Source organism: Cetorhinus maximus, chromosome 1, assembly GCF_964194155.1.
Source record: "Cetorhinus maximus chromosome 1, sCetMax3.hap1.1, whole genome shotgun sequence".
Classification (NCBI taxonomy): Eukaryota; Metazoa; Chordata; class Chondrichthyes; order Lamniformes; family Cetorhinidae; genus Cetorhinus; species Cetorhinus maximus.
Genome location: NC_135879.1, coordinates 67,114,909 through 67,130,704, shown reverse-complemented (window position 1 = coordinate 67,130,704; position 15,796 = coordinate 67,114,909). Strand labels below are relative to the sequence as shown.

At 46.6% G+C, this 15,796-nt stretch overlaps 1 non-coding gene across 1 annotated transcript; it reads right to left on the bottom strand.

The window, feature by feature from the left end:
* Window positions 1-15,365: 15,365 nt before the first annotated feature.
* On the bottom strand, window positions 15,366-15,472 carry LOC144689074 (U6 spliceosomal RNA). The gene has a single exon (XR_013578557.1). It is a non-coding gene; the product is annotated as a U6 spliceosomal RNA (small nuclear RNA).
* Window positions 15,473-15,796: the final 324 nt, after the last annotated feature.

Genomic DNA, 15,796 nt, shown 5'->3' with positions numbered 1-15,796 from the left:
GGATGCACATTGGGTAACAGGAAGGATCCATCCGCCCAAGACCACCTCACCTCTGCCCAAACACTAATGCTATTTGAAGGGATCGGCAACTCCTTACAGATAGTTGCTGAGTGATTTCTTCTGGCTGTTGCTACCAGCCTACATGTTTGTGGTGCTTTCTGGAATTGTTTCAAAAGTCTGGAGGGTATGGCATGGCAAGTGCTGAAGTACTTTTTGCTCAAGGCTTCTGGACAAACCAGTTTCTCTCAGACATGGCTGCATGAATAGGTCTTGCAATTGAACATGACACAAAGAATGAGCAGAGGTGGCACAGAGCAGGACAAGCTGCTGGAAGAGGAAGGTGGAGGAGGGGAGAAGGTCTGTCAGAAGGGGACCATATTAACCCAGCATGTTCAGGGAACAATTCCCCAACCCTGAACCTCAGCAAAAACCAATATTTGAGATGCCTGAGTTTCACTAAGGAGATTATCCCTGAAATTTGCCAACTGTTGCAGCCATAAGTCCGGTCTGAGACCAGGACAAGGATGGCATTGCCAGTGGCTGTGAAGGTGACTGTAGCTATGAACTTCTTTGTGTCTGGATCTTTTCAGGCTGGTGTTAGAAATATTAGCAACATTTCACAGTTTGCAATCCACTGATGTATAAAGGAGATCAATGAGGTTCTCTGTTCAAAGAGAAATAACCACATTTCATTATTTCTCGCCAGAGAAAAGCAGGCAGAATGAGCATGAGTGTTTGCAAGGATTACAGCCTTCTCCATGGTGCAGGGTGCTATTGACTGTACACACATTGTTTTGTGTGCGTCTCATATCAACTCTGTCATCTACCCTGAGCTGAGCGGGATTCCACTCCCTTAATGCGCAGCAGGTGTGTAACCACAGACAGCACTTTATGCAGGTCAATGCCTAGTATCCTGGCATCAATCATGCTTCCTTCATTGTATGGCAGTCCTCTGTGCCAGCCGTAGTTTAACCATGACAGCAAACTAAAGGATGGCTACTGGCAACAAGTGTCCACTAACGACATGACTTGTGACACCAACTCACACACACATGTGCAACATGCATACAATGAGAGCCATGCTGCTAGAAGAAATGTGATAGAGCAGACCACTGACGATTCCATTGCTCTGGAGAAACCCACAGGTATTTGACTGAGTAGGTCTCAGGATTTGTGGAGGTCTGCTCCATGCTGCACAACCTTGCCAATGAGGGAGCAGCTCTTGTCACCAACTATATATTGAGCAGCTGAGGAACAGGAGAAGGAAGTAAAAGATGAGGGAAAGCTTCAATTTAACAGCCCTTTTGCACCCACTTGATGAAATAATTCTTGAGTAATATCACTAACCTGAACCATACCACCCCTTTACTAACTCCTTACCTTTCCACTATCAGTGACCAACACATCGCTCTCTTTCCCACAACACAAAAGTAAAACCCAAAGTAAAATACACATTCAAATCCAAATTTATAAAGTGAATCATTTCATAATGCAAAAAAAGACTAATCACCCTTGTGCATTCCCTGAATGCCTATCTTTCATTTGCCTTTGCCTGGCTTGGTGCTCCTACACAGTGCTACCCCAGTGGCTGCAGCATGTATGGTGGAAAGCCACTAACATTCATGGAAGGAGACTGTAGACCTTGCTGCACAACGTTAAGCAGTTCTGAGCTTAGATCCTGCGGAAGACTGCATCACCTCAACATGGGCAACAGAAGTCTGGCCTGGCAGGCAACTATAAGGACACTGGCAGAATTTCAGGGGTGAGAGGACGAATGCTGTAGTATTGAGAGAGGACAGCAGGTTGTACTCTATGGAGTCACCATCACTGACCTAAGCTGATGCTTCAGCAATCCTACTGATCTATTGGAGAGCACATTGCTGCTGCTATAACAACCTAGAAGTCATTTGAACACTGGCCAGCACCATGAGGGAGGCAGTCTGATCTGGCACCTGCACTATCCTTTCCCTCTGCCTACTGCATGCTTGTCTTACCACAAGCAGATCCCACCTCTAACCTATTGTCTGATATTTGTGCAGTTTCAGTGTCTGAACAGGCTGCAGTTGTTGGGTATCTGAAAGTAAAAAGGGACAACCATAAAATTGTGGTGAGGGAAAAGTAAGAGGTGCATGCTTACACCATTGTAAATCAGAGGAGATTGTAGGGTGATGGGGAAGTGTGATGTAAGAAGGAGGATTAAGTATGAGGATACCATCAACATCAATAGCTTCAGTCCCACCAGTGGCCACAGTCTCCACAATGGCAACTTCGATAAAGGCCAGCACTGACTCTTCCTCGGGAGGTAAAGCATGCAGGTGCACCTCCCCGCCTCTGCTAGTTCCTGCTGCCTCCTGTTATGGACCACCTTTTCCTGTGAGAGGGGGCAGTGCGCAATATGTTTAGATGATGTGCCTGTCATGGTTGAATAGCTGGCAGTGTATATAAGCTGTGAGATGTGGATGTGAGGCTTGTGGCAGTACTAAATGCGCGAGGTTGAGGTGAAGCTGTAAATGTTAGGTGTGAGCCCTGATTGATACAGACTGTTGGTAAATGATTGATGGAGATGTGGTGAATTGAGCAGTGGCCGAGGTTAGCGATGCATTTGAAGGTGAATTCACTGACTTTGATCATTCATATGAGGTCATTAATCACCCCGCAGAACTGTCTCCAGGTCCCTCGGGCTCTATTCCTGGCATGAACCTCCGTGGCTATATGTCTCCATTGCCTTCTCACCGTGTGTCTGGGGGGGGTCTCCTGGCCCCCTGTGGACACAAGGAACCCCTCCTTTTTCCACCTCTTCCACTAAGAACTCCAGTGCTGCATTTGAAAACTTTGGAGCCCACTCTCTCTCATGGTCAGGCATTGCTCTTTGTTGCACAGCACATTCCAAATGATGTCAGCATCTCCAGCCACCACAATGCACCTTCCCTTCAAAAGGTGCAGGCTGGCTTTAAACAGTGGAGAGTGTCGGATAAGGGCGTTCACCATAGCAAGGGTTAATGTGGGACTGGGGAACAGTACCGCCCACAGTATGATGTAGAGAGACACATGCCAGTAGACAGGAGGCAGGATTGTATGGAGAGACTCAAGTAGCAGTTAACATGGAATTAGTTCCTAGCTTGGGCTACACTTTGCATGTATGCATGTAGTCATGTGTTACCAATAAACACTACTGTTCAACCTTACAAGCCTCTGAACAAACACTTACGACATGGTGGGAGCTAATGGACAAACCCAGAACCAAAGAAGCTGGTGAAGGACCCGGAATCTGAAAAACTGAAAGAAGAGCATCCTGACTTGATGGAAGTGCACCTGGACCAAAGACACAGGAGACAGGAAATCGCCTAAAAAGAAGCTCCATTGCAGGCGTGGAGACTGAAGTGCAGAAGAAAAATCCACTGTGCAGCTAAAGGACTCCACCAGAGCACATGGAGGTCCATTGTGAATCCCCATCGATTGTAGAGTCAAAGGACCTAGCAAGGGTGCACAAAAATTCAGTTCTAATGCTGAACTAGCCTTTAAAAGTCTTCAGGTTATTAGAGTCAGAGCAGTCCGTTTCGTTAATCACTGTGGCCAGCCGGGTTCGGAGTCGGCATTATACCACGTGGCAGCCAAGTTCAGTTGAAAAAATAATGAAGAAACAAAATTTTTAAAACTTAGCCAAAGCCGTGAATCACATTTTAATTGCCCTAACATACTCAGAAAATGTAAAGGGCTTAAATCTTTGATTAAAAACTTCACTGCAAAAATCGATCCCTTTGAGATCAGGTCTGTAATTGCCATGGGAGCCTACAAAAACCCGACAAGTGCAGGAAGAAGCATTGAGAAAATGGCTACTGCAGTGTCATCTTTATGAGAGAAAAAAGATTTAAAGCTGTACTACCCTATGCTGAAAAACAGCCATGGATATTAAATCAACCCTACCAGATCAATTTGGGCTGATGCAAGGGCCAAAGCAGACACAAAATTGGGTGTCATGGAGAAGAATTTTTTAAGTTACCGCAGTACATCAAGATTAAGTAGGAAATCAAGGGAAGTCCAAGTTAACATGTTTTAGTACTTATTTGGTGAAATTACCAATGAAATAATCCTAATGCAAGGCATTGGTGAATCCTCAGCCAGCTTTGATGAGGTATTAAAGCCTTTGAGAAGTATTTTCATCTTCAAATGTTGAGGAGTACAGATAAAGCACCTAATAAAGCACCAAAAGGGGAAACGACAAAACTCAAGCAAACCACACAATGGTGGCAGACCATGTCAGCCCAATGAGGTGCACAAGCTGAATAGCTTAGTGCAGAAGAAAGAGGAGGCTGAGAAGCAGCCAGAAAGCTTAAGAATAGAACTTCTTGAAAATGACAACACATTACTCAAACTGCAACAGCAGGTAGCAGTGCTGAGTAGGCAGCTGGCTCTGTATAAGGGAAAGTCATACAGTGTTTCAAGCGGTGAGTGGATAATGAAGCCATGAGTACCACGATTACAGAACTGAAACAAGTTAAGGCTTCGCCAGAGACAGATCTGCCTAACAGTGAAACCAAAATGAAGGACAAGGACAAAGCTCTGCTGCAGGCGGAGAAAGAAAAGACAGAAATAAGATCGGAAAATGTAAATCTGAAGCTGAAGATAAAGGAACTAGAGGGAAAAGCATGGGACGCTTCAAGCTTACTGAGAACCATTGAGTTGTTGAAAGGTGAAATGGCTGAAATGAAAATCAAGAACCTAGAATGTCAAGAAAATGTTGAATAGTTGCACAAGAAAGGTAGAAGTTCTCAGAAAGAGCATGAAGAGTCTCAGGAACAATTATGTTACAAACCCAAACTGACCTGCTCATCTCGAACAAAGGTTGGGAGCTCCAATTCCCAACAGTTTTTGGGCTTCCCACATATGCACAGACCAGGAGCGGACTGCACATGTGCAGTTATGCATCTTTAATTCTTCAGGCCCAGGACAAGCCCAGCATGCCTGCACACAGCGGCAAAAGAAGAAGGGTGCAAAAACCTGGGTCAGGTGACAGGGTGCGGAGTTCAATAACCAGCAAACGTCCCAAGGAGAGGGACAAGGGAGGGGGACAGGGAGAGGTCGCAAAAGGAAGTCCAAGGTAAGGGACAAGAGACAGGGGTCAGGAACAAGTCCCAATTAAAAGGAAGGAGCAGAGAAACTGACTCCGATTAGAAAAAAGGGCTGCGAGGAGCAGACTTTAAGTGAAGTGGGTTCGGCAGAATCCCTGGTAATCAAGAGGGCTCAGAGGAAGCCCTGAAGATCCAAGAAGGCAGTGGAAGGTTGGTGACTCCCTGCTGCAAATGTTGGGGCAAATGTACCCCTTTGGAGCTGCAGTGTTCTGCTGGGCATGGCCAGAGAGCTCAAATTATGCTTATAAGTTGATATTTGGTTGCACTCGGGAATCCAGGGGAAATGGAATCTCGGAAACCCTGCAAGGTTGTAATTGCTGTACTAGTTGGAGCGACCTTTGCAGAGAATTCCTAGGCAAGATTATCTTCAAAGGTGAAGATTGGAAACCCACAGGAGAGAGGCAGAGTTTCAGTGAGATTGTTTGACTCACAATATTGCTGACATCTGGGTAGGTTGTTGAGAAATCCATGGAATCTGTTTTGGTCGCATCTGTCGTTCATTGTGTAGTGTGGTGTGCCCAACCACAGTTTGCTTGTTAATTCACATGTACCTCATACTTACCCCGAATGTTAGAGTATAAGATGGAAATTTTAAGTTATTTTATCTTTAGTAAAGTTTATTTTTGTTTGTTCAAAACCTGTGGAATCTTGTGGCTTTATTCCATAAGCAAGTGTCCTGAATCTCAAACTTCGTCTACTTTAAACAAAATGCTATTGGTCCCTCCTGGATCTCATCGACAACTTAGGGGTCTGGCCAAGGATCATAACAATTAGCAGAATTAAAATTACAGAATGTAAGCCTGAAGGAATTTCTGATGAATCAGAACAGTTGGTTGAATGTTGAATTCACAGCCAAAGCTGATGAAATTCTTGAACTTCAATCCAATCTGAAGAACATAAAAGATGAGATGCACAGAATGGAAGTCCAAATCCAGACTTTAAAAGCAGATAAGGAAAATTCTAAGGAACAGATTGAGGGATCTAACAAATTAATTGAAAGAGTCTGAGGAGTAGTCAGTGACCATGGCAGAACAATTCCAAAAGGAACTGAATGCCCAAATGAAGTTGTTAAGTTTGCATAAGGGTTCCACAGATAACTGTGAAACAAAGACAACTGAGCTGACCAGAGTAGTGGCTGAACTGAAAGAAAAGATTCGTAAGCTTGAAGATAAGAGTAAACAAATATTTGGATAAAATTGTAAAATAAGTGGAAAAGAAGGTTCCAGTTTTGAAACAACAACTTCTAGGAAGAACATGGCGGACCCCAAGGACAAAGAAAACCCAAGTCCACTCTACAAACGAATAGAGTGAACACTCCCTTCGGAAGGAAGGGGACAGGCCTAGGGTGTCTGAACAAAGCAGATGTGTTGTTGATAAGGGAAAGTTCAACTCCGAGGAGTGCAAAAAGTGAATCAGATGGAGACAACCAAGTGCAGAAAACACAGATTGCTGCAATTTCAGCTCCAAACCAACAAAGCTTGCCCATAGCAACAGAGCTTACCGCTCCTCCAAACATAACCAGAATGAGATCTGGAAGAATTGTCACACCTCCAGACCATCTGAATTTATAAAGTTAGAGATTTGAGGGAGGTTCGGGGCAGAAGGGGTAGCACATAAAGGAAGATTGTACTAGAAATATGATGCGTAAAGACTTGGGGGGTGGGGGGGGGGGGGGTAGTATAAGGGTGTTTGGCATAGCAAAGGTTAATGTGAGACTGGACAACAGTACCGCCCACAGTATGATGTGGAGAGACACCTGACAGTAAACCGGAGATAGTGCTGTATGGAGAGACTCGAGCAGAAGTCAACATGAAGTTAGTTCCTAGTTTGGGCTATGTTTTGTACATATGTACATAGTTATATGTTACCAATAAACACTATTGTTCAATCGTACATGCCTCTGAACCATTTTGTGAGACTTACTGAACAAACTCTTACACCAGAGTAGCTTTAAGTAGTATTAGCAAGTAACAATATTGGATCCCCTGATGTGTGCAGCCAGTGAATAATGCAGTTAATACTGGCTGTACACAGCAATCATGATCATGAGCAGGCAGCATGAAAATGATATCATGATTCCCACATCCCATTTTCAAGAACTATCCAATTTGGGATTGCCAACCTTCCAGGATTGGCCTGGAGTCTGCAGGAATTGAAGATCAATCTCCAGAATGCTGCTGTACGCAATCGTGAAGCAGGTGGGGAGGGGGGGGTGGGGAGGCTGTTTGGCTGACAGTGAAGCATCATCCAATTGGGTAATGAGTTATTTTGCTTTCCAATTGGAGTAGGAAGACAGTATATAACAAGGATGGGCATGTTGGCTGACTAAAGGCTGGATGTGGGGGTACATCATGTGATGAAATCTCCAGGAATACATTTAATTACAGTTAGTAACCCTTAATCAATTTATTCCCCATAATGGCCTGCAGATGATTTCAACCCCTGGCTGATAGAAATAATAAGAGCAGTTTTGCTATTCCAAATGTTTTCAGCTTGCTTGCTTACTTTGCGCGGGAAAAGTTTGGCTCCAGATTTTTCTTCCACATCAGTGTCTCTCCATATTGGGCTTTCAGTCAGTTTTTAGCTGTCTTCTTTTCCACCTCTCCTGCTGATTCCACCATTGCTTTTCCAGTATAGTGCTGGTTTTCCCTCGGCTCACGCTCTGAGTGCAGAGCACAGTTACAAGTAGTGGAGGCCTGCGATTCCAGGAACGCCGGATTCTTCACGTTGCCCAAATGTGCCAGGGTTTCCCTGAAGTGGGGTGGGGTGAGTAGGGGGGCGGGGGACGGTGCGGAGATGATGTGCCGACAGCTCCAACGGGTACACAGGCTAAGGTTAAACAGATTCATGCGACGGGAGGAAGCCTTCTGGGCCAACTCTGCTCGCTGGGCCGGGGGAAGCACTAGGTGAGGTAGGCGGCCACCGAGGGCAGCATGATTTGGGATGGGGTGGGGGGCGGCGGCACCAGCATCACTGCCGACATCGCAGCAAAAAACGGAAATCTGAATTCTGAAACTTTTAAGATGATGTCAATGTGTATGAGCGTGAGCAACTTAACCAAGTGCCTGAGGTACGCAGTTTCAGTTCAGTCCCCCTCTGGAATTTTCTAGAAGGCAACAGGAGCGAGCAGCTCTTTCCCGGCTCCGACTATACCCTCCGCACGAGGTGTCAGCTGTGGCTCAGTTCATAGCATCCTCGCCTTTGAATCAGAAGGTTGTGGGTTCATGTCCCACTCCCAGAAACCAAGAACTGTGAACGTACTCGAAAGAGTTACATGAGATCTGTTGATAACTCGAAAGAGTTACACCCTCCGCACGTGCTCATGGAGCCTCCCAGCCGTTTCCCTCCGTGGTGCATGTGCTCGCTGACTATCGAATGGCTTTCCATCCGGGTGCTTATATCCTGATGCGGCTTGAGATCTGCTGAGAGGTGCAGGAGCGGGGCGCCTGAACCTGGGCGGTGCTCTGGGAACATGGTGCTGTGCAAAAGCAGATCATTGCGATGGGGACTCGGGAGGTTGGGACTGGAGTGAGGCCTGAGGGCAGGATGTGGATAACAACTATCCATGAGCTTGTGTGAGAATGGAATGATTTTACTATATTCGTTTTCGAAAGTTAATTGTAGGGTGTGTGGCGGTGGGTGGGAGGGCGCCAGGCTGAAGGTTTGCCTAGGCCAGCAAATACCTTTGCGTCAGCCTTGTCTATTTGCATACTTTTGTGGAGATTTCATCACATGACCTTTCTCCAAACACCCTGCCCTGTCAAACAGGCATTTTCCCCGATCTCCAGTACATTTATAACTCATAAACAATGTTTTCATGACCCTATGGTTCTTCTCCTGCAGCACAGTCCAGGAGATTAATCTTTAACTCCTGGTATCCTAGCAAATTCCTGGCAAACCCTAGTTGCCAGCAGAACGCCCACTCTGGAAAGAGCTTTCAGCTTTGCGGGCAGTCTCCCCTCAGGTTAGAGATCGAGCTGATAACACTCCAGGATATCAAATGACAGTGAGATTCCTGTACTTAGATTGTAACCGCAACTTACTGTTGTGATACTATTGTAAAGAAATAAGATCAGAGCTGTAGGGAAAGACCACTAATTGAATAGCTCTTTTAAAAACATAATGGGCCAAGTGGCCCCTTTCTGTGCTCTATATTTCAATATGTGATGTGGACTGTTGATCTGGTTGTCACTCATATACTATTTGAAAACTCTTCTCAATTTGTTTATGCATCTATATGCAGTTCCCTTTGTGAAAATGCAGTATCCCAGGAGAGCCTATAGAGGTTAGAGTAGTCAATGTCCATGAGGGAAATAAAATGCAGCCGCGCTCAAACCTCGCAGTGCTTCCAGCCCACGACTGCTGCAAAGGAGACTGCAGCCCCCAGGTTCAATGATGCATCCCTCGAGCGCCTTTTGGATGCAGTGGAGGCTTGCCATGATGTCCTCTATCCTCGCTCTGGCCACAGATGGGCAGCGACCTCACTAATCTGGCTTGGGAGGTGGTGGCAGTGGTGCTCAGCGCCAGTGCCCTACAAAAGAGGATAGCCACTCAGTGCCATTACAGGATGGATGCTCTCATCCGTTCCACCAAGATAATTCACTCTTCTAATCACACTCAACTCACAAACCCATCACACATCCACAGGGATCTCACACCTCAAGGACAACACCACTAACTCTCACACACACCCCCAAATCTCCATCAGGCTCATATCCTCTCAAGCCCGTGACCTCATCCTGTCCATGGCTCCGCTCACCACACAAACATTCCATGCAGCGCCATGTGTCCTGCTCACACTCTCCATCTGTTTTCATGCAGGAGAAGCCTGCTCACATCAGCAGGGAGAGGTCCCAGGCCAGGGGTGGAGTGGCCCACATTAGGCCCCTCACTTTGAGGAGTATGCCATCGCACTGACTGGTGAGGACATGGATTGTGCCTGTGGCAATGGTGAGGTCGGCAGCAAACACTCTCGTAAGGATCCTGCACCACATCATCCCTCTCTCAATGCAATTGTGAGTGTTCTCTCTCCTGCTGTTGACTCTGGTGCCATGTGCCAGTGCAGAGACACACACCTCAATGGGACCTAGATCTAGAGCAGGCCCGGGTTCACAATCTGGTGGTCACTGCAGCAGCAGGAAGCAGGCTCGGCCGAGCTCCCTGGCACTTGGAGGACTGCTGGGGAAGAGACTTCTGAGAGGACCAAGTCAGATGATGAGCCTCTATATTTGGCCTTCCAACTCATCGTGGAGGGTCAGCAAAATGCAGGGGAACATCACGCAGAGCTGTTGGAAGCGCTCATCAGAGTGGTTCATGAGTAAGAGGAGTGTGCCCGCCTGCCCTCTGAAGAAGTGGTGCCCACATGTGCCCGTATGGAGGTCTCCATGGGGAGGATGGTGGACACCATGGAGATCCTGGTCCAGCACAACGCGGAGATGTGTGAAGACCTGCACTCCATCGCGGGAGACATGGGTGAGTTCCTACAGTGGCAACGCGAGAGGGAAATGGGGCACCCTCTGGGTGCTCCTTCCCCTCAAGAAGTCAGGCCAAGGACCTTGGGCACCCAACGGGAGGAGGAGCGGCAGCTGGACACCCCTGGGTCATACACTCAGGAATCTCAGAGGCTGTCCTCTCCCTCTAAGTCTCCTTTGCCTGTGAGCCCCTCAACCTCGTTCTCTGTCACCGCAGAGGGAGCAGCTGGCCAATGAGTAATTCTGGAGGGGTGTGTGTGGCAGGGACTTTTGGAGTGTCGTGCGAGCACTCCCAGGCACGTGGATCTTTCACTTATCACACTCACCTCAATGCCCTGAGCATTTTGAATGCTGCCTGCTGGGGTTCACTTTCAGTTGTCCATCTGAGCTGACCTTCATCTCCGGATCTCCGCCCACCCACTGATCACACTCCCATGCAGCACCTGATCTCACCTACCACAACTCTCGTTTCACTTTTGATTTAGACAGCATGGTCTGGATTCAGCTTTTCGTGTGCTCCCCCATCTTTTCCCCTCCCCCTGTCACCCATTTCTTTTCCCCCATTACTGTTGACGCTACTGTCACACCCTCACCCTCCCAGCCTACTGCCTCACTCTACCTTCGGTCATTCTCACCATTCCCTTCTACCATGACCACCTTCAGTTCGCTCCCCAGGAGGCAGTCATGGACCCTTCAGACTCCTCCCTTGCACATTCACCTGGACACCCCCCCTCCAGACCCGCCCCCTCCGACCCCCGGAACTCACCCCCACCCCCCCAACCCCCGCTGCCCCCGACCTTTGTTCCTCCCACTTCCTGACTCCCTCAGACACTTGTACTACTTCCGCCACCCCTCCTGACTCTCCAGCCATACCTCTTCCTCCAGTCTCGCTTCTTCCAAACCTACTCCATCCCCCTTCCTGACTCCCTCGGACACCCTCACTTCTTCCTCCAGCTTTACTCCTTCCCCTTCCTGACTCGTTCCTCCACTCTTACTCTCTCCGCATTCCTTCTTCCCTTGGACTCCCTGCCCTCTCCACACTCCTTCCCCCCTCCGAACTCCTTCCCTTATACCTTCCACCCCCCACCCCCCAACTTACACCTACCTCCCCGTTGCCATCTTCTCCCCCATTATTCCCACCTCTCCTGTACACCCCCATCCACACTCCCCCATTATTCCCACCCTCACCCTCCAGACACCTTCATTCCCCCCTTCCAACCTCAACTCCAACACCTCTTCCTTTCCCAGTCAATCCTAGACCTTCCTCTCCCACCCCCTCAACCATCATCCGTTATGAACATCAATGGCGACTTTCCAGCTTCCGTGACCTGCTTCACAGCAGAGCCATGCCCATGAGAATCCGCGCAGCATGCCATGGAAGTTTCTCCAGTGTGCCGTTACTCTCGGGCTTCAGCATCCTCTGCTCCTCAGATGTCCGCGATGTGAGCTAGGCCCTGACGGTAAGTCCTGACTTCTGCACATCAACGTGGGTAGACGATCCAGCGGGGGGGATGAATCCAGTGGGCTGTCTTTCTAATGATATGCTGATGTATTACAATGAGGTTACCGACATCCGATGACGGGGAACATGACCCGCCATCAACGGGCTGAGCGATGATCGCAAATTCATGACGTTGTGAAACCAATTTTTGGCCTTCTCACCATATTGTCCGCTCACGCCATCAAAGACGCCTGATGCCAGATGGCACGGAAATCCCGGCCAGTGTGTTCTCCTTATCCTCCTGGTCACTATATGGGCACATATCATACCCACTGCACTCCAGCAATTAAGAGATGTGAGATGTTAACAGCAGCTGCTTGCCTCACTGCAGTTCAGTAGTGATAGCTAGTGAATTCTGGATATGAACATGCTTTCTAAAAGGCCACCAAGTTACAAAATTTCCTCATTAACAGGGTTGAATCTTGTAGAATTGGAGCACAGTTTTTGAAATGCTTAGTACACACACACCCCGTTTTAAGTAGTCTTGAATAGCATAGTTTTGTGATTAAATAGTTTAAAAATTACTGCCAATTTATTTGTTGCGTGTATTGCTTACCCCGATATAAAGTAGTTCCCCACCCAGGATTCAGCATTTTTCACAATGAAGTTGATGCATATCCACTCAGAGTTCGAGAAAGCACACAACCGGCAAGAGTCTGAACATGTGCAAATTGTCCAAAATATGTTAGCTGGTGTTACTTGTTTCGTTATTTTATCCTGTAAAATCTGCAAGATGGTTAGCAAACGTGCCAGTGACAAATGACAAGGACTCCACTACTCCCAAAAGAAAGAGGCAAACTGTTACTTTGGAACAGAAATTAGAGGTGCTAAAACGTGATGATGCTGGTGGGAAGGCGGCAGCCATAGCGAGTTCACTTGGGCTTCTAGTATCGACTGTGTGCACTATTATGAAGAGTAAAGGTAAGATAAAGATAAAGGCTAGTGGCTAAGTGTTACTCCTCTAAGCACTACAAAGATTACCTGTACTAGGTGCAGCATGTTAGAAAATATGGAATGATTATTAAGCGTGTGGATCAAGGACTAGAACCAAAGGAACGTGCCTGTTAACATGCTGGCTACGCAAGTAAGGGCTACAAATTTGACTAATGACCTGAAACAGCTAGAAAGTCAGTTTACTACCATTGAAACTTTTATTGCAAACTGTGGTTGTTTCGATAGATCCAAGAGATGTCATAGCCTACACAACATCAGGATGCGTGGTGAAGCTATGAATGTGGACAACAAAGCATCCAGTAATTACTCCACCTAGTTGAAGGCCATCATTGGTGAGAGAGTCTGCCGACCGCATTATATCTTCAACATCGAGGAGGTGGGTCTTTTTGGAAGAGAATGCCCCACATGACACTTATTTCAACCAAAGAGAAAACCGCACCAGGATTCAAGCGAGTTAATGATCAGTAGACTTTGTTACTGGGTGGCAATGCAGAAGGTGACCAAGGAAAGCCAGCATGGATTCATCAAAGGAAAATCATGTTTGACTAACTTGCTGGAGTTTTTTGCGGAGGTAACAGAGAAAGTTGGTAAAGGAAACACTGTTGATGTGGTGTATATGGATTTTCAAAAGGCATTTGATATGCTGCCACACAACAGACTTGCAAGCAAAATTCTAGGTCATGGAATAAAAGGGAAAGTAGGCACTTGGATAAGAAATTGGCTGAGTGACAGGAAACAAAGAGTTGTGATAGATGGTTGTTTTTCAGATTGGAGGAAGGTTTGTAGTAGAGTTCCTCAGGGGTCAGTGTTGAGACCCTTGCTCTTCCTGATATATATTAATGACGTAGACTGTGGTGTGCAGGGCATGATTCCAAAATTTGCAGATGTTACAAAGGTTGGACATGTTGTCAACTGAGATGAGGATAGCCTTGAACTTCAAAAGGACACGGACACATTGGTGGATTGGGCAGATAAGTGGCAGATGAAGTTCAATGCAGAGAAATGTCAGGTGATTCGCTTTGGCAGGAAAGATATGGTGAGACAGTATAAAATAAAGGGAGAGCCTCTAAAGGAGGTGCAGGAACAGAGGGACCTCGGTGTATATATACTTAGGTCATTGAAGATGGCAGGGTGTGTTGAGAGAGCAGTTAATAAAGCATATAGTATCTTAGGCTTTAATAGGGGCATTGACTACAAGAGTAAGGAGGCCATGTTGAACTTGTATAAGGCACTAGTTACACCTCATCTGGAGTACTGCCTCCAGTTCTGAGTGCCATACTTGAAAAAGGATGTGAAGGCATTGGAGTGAGTTTAGAGGAGATTCACAGAATGATTCCAAGGATAAAGAATTGTAGCTATGAAGATAGATTACAGAGGTTGGGACTGTTTTCCTTGGAGAAAAGAAAGCTAAGAGGAGACTTGATAGAGGTATTCAAGATCCTAAGCGGTATGGACGGGGTAAATACTAAGAAACTGTTCCCATTGAAGAGAACATCAAGAACTAGAGGGCACATTTTCAAAATAATTGGGAAAAGGTGCCAACATGATGTGAGGAAATTGTTTTTCACCCAGAGGGTGGTTGGAGTCTGGAACAAACTTCCTGAAAGGGTGGTGGAGGCATGTTCGATTGAGGTATTCGAAAGGGAATTGGATTGCTACCCGAAAATTGAGAGTGTACAAAGTTACGGGGATAAGGTGTGGGACTAGGTGGAATGCTCTTTCAGAGAGCCAGTACAGACTCAATGGGCCAAATGGCCTCCTTCTGCTCTGTAAAGATTCTGTGATTCTGTGAAGGTTAAGCCTCTGCTCCTGTAGCATTCCGAAAATCCAAGAGCAACAAAAGGTTACAGCAAGGGACATCTTTCTGTAATTTGGAGGTGATATGATAAAGCTTGGGTGTCAATGAGTTTTTTTTCCAAGTCGTTTTCAGTGCATTTTTGCCCAGATTGTCAAGGAATATTGTGCTCAGAGAAAACATCACTCATAAAGCTTTGTTACTTTTGGACAATGCCCCAGCTCATGCTTCGAACTTCAACCACCTCTCCAAGGAAGTCCATGTAGAATATCTCCCAAAAATCACCTCATTCCTGATTGAACCCATGGATCAAGGTGTTTTGTGCACGACTTTGGCATGACTCATGAAGGAGACCAAAGCCAAAGGAAAACTGATGATATGCAAGTTCTGGTGAGGCTACAACATTGTTCAGGCAATTAACAACATTGCAAATGCTTGAGAGGATGTAAAACAGTCAACCCTGAGCTTTGTATGGTGCAAGATGTTTCCTGAAGCTGTTCACGACTTCCGCAGTTTTTTTTATGGAACGCTTCCCGAATTTGCGTGTCATCCTTGCGCAGGGGCCATGCTAATCTTCTCTGTATCGTTCCAATTTTAGTTTATGTGCTGCCGAAGTGAGCAACTTCCGCAGTTTTGATGAACCGATTAAATCTATTTGCCCAGACATTGTGAATATGGACAACAAGCTAGCATTTCCTGAAGTGCACCAAGGTAATATTGAGAGAGTACTGGAGTCGTACATTGAAGCACTAACCAATGAGGAACTGATGCAACTTGAGCAGGAGTGTGCTCTATCAGGGCAAGATGAAGCAACACCAACGTTGCAACACATGTCAGAGGCTTTCAAGCTCATTGGAGGAGCACTGAAAACTTTTGAAGGGAATGAGCCGTCTTTGAAAAGAAGTTTAAAGGTCAGCAGAGAGATTAAAAGGGTCATCAGCTGCTA